Raw genomic sequence first — 2,952 nt, 5'->3', positions numbered from 1 at the left:
GAATTCTAAACTAGGCATATGATGACCTGTATCGAACCATTATTCCCGTTTCATGTGTTTTCTGTTCTCAAATTATGACATCTATAAACTCTTAATCACTGTTCATGCGTTTTCCTTTCACCATTTGGAGAATTTCTCGGTGTTGACCAAAAGCTACTTTTTTAGGCAAAAGCTGTGTCAGAAGAGGGATTTGAACCCTCGCCTCCAGTCGGAGACCAGAATACCCTTATAACCAGGAACATTTCTCACCTTGAGTCTGGCGCCTTAGACCACTCGGCCATCCTGACAACTATGAACCCTTACAATTCATATTTTTTCACGAATCTGTAACATAAAGTATGATATGTCTGATGCAAACATGCAGAACTTATGATACAAAGAACGGAAAATATATATTTTTTAAAAGGTAATGAAAGATATAGTAAAAAACATATTTTTAAAGGAATTGAGTAACTTATTGAATTCTAAACTAGGCATATGATGACCTGTATCGAACCATTATTCCCGTTTCATGTGTTTTCTGTTCTCAAATTATGACATCTATAAACACTTAATCACTGTTCATGCGTTTTCCTTTCACCATTTGGAGAATGTCTCGGTGTTGACCAAAAGCTACTTTTTTAGGCAGAAGCTGTGTCAGTAGAGGGATTTGAACCCTCGCCTCCAGTCGGAGACCAGAATATCCTTATAACCAGGAAGGTTTCTCACCTTGAGTGTGGCGCCTTAGACCACTCGGCCATCCTGACAACTATGAAAACTTAAAATTCATATTTTTTCACGATTCTGTAACATAAAGTCTGATATGTCTGATGGAAACATTCAGAACTTAAGATACAAAGAACAGACAACAAAAAAATGTTAAAAGGTAATGAAAGATACAGTAAAAAACATTTTTTTAAAGGAATTGAGTAACATATTGAATTCTAAACTAGGCATATGATGACCTGTATCGAACCATTATTGCCGTTTCATGTGTTTTCTGTTCTCAAATTATGACATCTATAAACTCTTAATCACTGTTCATGCGTTTTCCTTTCACCATTTGGAGAACTTCTCGGTGTTGACCAAAAGCTACTTTTTTAGGCAAAAGCTGTGTCAGTAGAGGGATTTGAACCCTCGCCTCCAGTCGGACACCAGAATATCCTTATAACCAGGAAGGTTTCTCACCTTGAGTGTGGCGCCTTAGACCACTCGGCCATCCTGACAACTATGAACCCTTAAAATTCATATTTTTTCACGACTCTGTAACATAAAGTATGATATGTCTGATGCAAACATGCAGAACTTAAGATACAAAGAACGGAAAATATATATTTTTTAAAAGGTAATGAAAGATATAGTAAAAAACATATTTTTAAAGGAATTGAGTAACTTATTGAATTCTAAACTAGGCATATGATGACCTGTATCGAACCATTATTCCCGTTTCATGTGTTTTCTGTTCTCAAATTATGACATCTATAAACTCTTAATCACTGTTCATGCGTTTTCCTTTCACCATTTGGAGAATTTCTCGGTGTTGACCAAAAGCTGCTTTTTTAGGCAAAAGCCGTGTCAGAAGAGGGATTTGAACCCTCGCCTCCAGTCGGAGACCAGAATACCCTTATAACCAGGAAGATTTCTCACCTTGAGTCTGGCGCCTTAGACCACTCGGCCATCCTGACAACTATGAAAACTTAAAATTAATATTTTTTCACAATTCTGTAACATAAAGTCTGATATGTCTGATGGAAACATGCAGAACTTAAGATACAAAGAACAGACAACAAAAAAATGTTAAAAGGTAATGAAAGATACAGTAAAAAACATTTTTTTAAAGGAATTGAGTAACTTATTGAATTCTAAACTAGGCATATGATGACCTGTATCGAACCATTATTCCCGTTTCATGTGTTTTCTGTTCTAAAATTATGACATCTATAAACACTTAATCACTGTTCATGCGTTTTCCTTTCACCATTTGGAGAATGTCTCGGTGTTGACCAAAAGCTACTTTTTTAGGCAGAAGCTGTGTCAGTAGAGGGATTTGAACCCTCGCCTCCAGTCGGAGACCAGAATACCCTTATAACCAGGAAGGTTTCTCACCTTGAGTGTGGCGCCTTAGACCACTCGGCCATCCTGACAACTATGAAAACTTAAAATTCATATTTTTTCACGATTCTGTAACATAAAGTCTGATATGTCTGATGGAAACATGCAGAACTTAAGATACAAAGAACGGAAAATATATATTTTTTAAAAGGTAATGAAAGATATAGTAAAAAACATTTTTTTAAAGAAATTGAGTAACTTATTGAATTCTAAACTAGGCATATGATGACCTGTATTGAACCATTATTCCCGTTTCATGTGTTTTCTGTTCTCAAATTATGACATCTATAAACACTTAATCACTGTTCATGCGTTTTCCTTTCACCATTTGGAGAATGTCTCGGTGTTGACCAAAAGCTACTTTTTTAGGCAAAAAGCTGTGTCAGAAGAGGGATTTGAACCCTCGCCTCCAATCGGAGACCAGAATACCCTTATAACCAGGAAGGTTTCTCACCTTGAGTCTGGCGCCTTAGACCACTCGGCCATCCTGACAACTATGAAAACTTAAAATTCATATTATTTCACGATTCTGTAACATAAAGTCTGATATGTCTGATGGAAACATGCAGAACTTAAGATACAAAGAACAGACAACAATTTTTTTTTAAAAGGTAATGAAAGATACAGTAAAAAACATTTTTTTTAAAGGAATTGAGTAACTTATTGAATTCTAAACTAGGCATATGATGACCTGTATCGAACCATTATTCCCGTTTCATGTGTTTTCTGTTCTCAAATTATGACATCTATAAACTCTTAATCACTGTTCATGCGTTTTCCTTTCACCATTTGGAGAATTTCTCGGTGTTGACCAAAAGCTACTTTTTTAGGCAAAAGCTGTGTCAGAAGAGGGATTTGAAC

General features: G+C 35.9%; 1 non-coding gene across 1 annotated transcript; it reads right to left on the bottom strand.

Annotated features, from left to right (window-relative positions):
• Nucleotides 1-2,471: 2,471 nt before the first annotated feature.
• On the bottom strand, nucleotides 2,472-2,583 carry trnal-caa (transfer RNA leucine (anticodon CAA)). The gene is made up of 2 exons: nucleotides 2,546-2,583; nucleotides 2,472-2,517 (listed from the first exon to the last, which is right to left on the bottom strand). It is a non-coding gene; the product is annotated as a tRNA-Leu (tRNA).
• Nucleotides 2,584-2,952: the final 369 nt, after the last annotated feature.

This window comes from Salvelinus alpinus, chromosome 19 (genome assembly GCF_045679555.1).
Source record: "Salvelinus alpinus chromosome 19, SLU_Salpinus.1, whole genome shotgun sequence".
Classification (NCBI taxonomy): domain Eukaryota; kingdom Metazoa; phylum Chordata; class Actinopteri; order Salmoniformes; family Salmonidae; genus Salvelinus; species Salvelinus alpinus.
The sequence above is the reverse complement of the archived record's forward strand: the minus strand, read 5'-3'. Positions and strand labels throughout refer to the sequence as shown.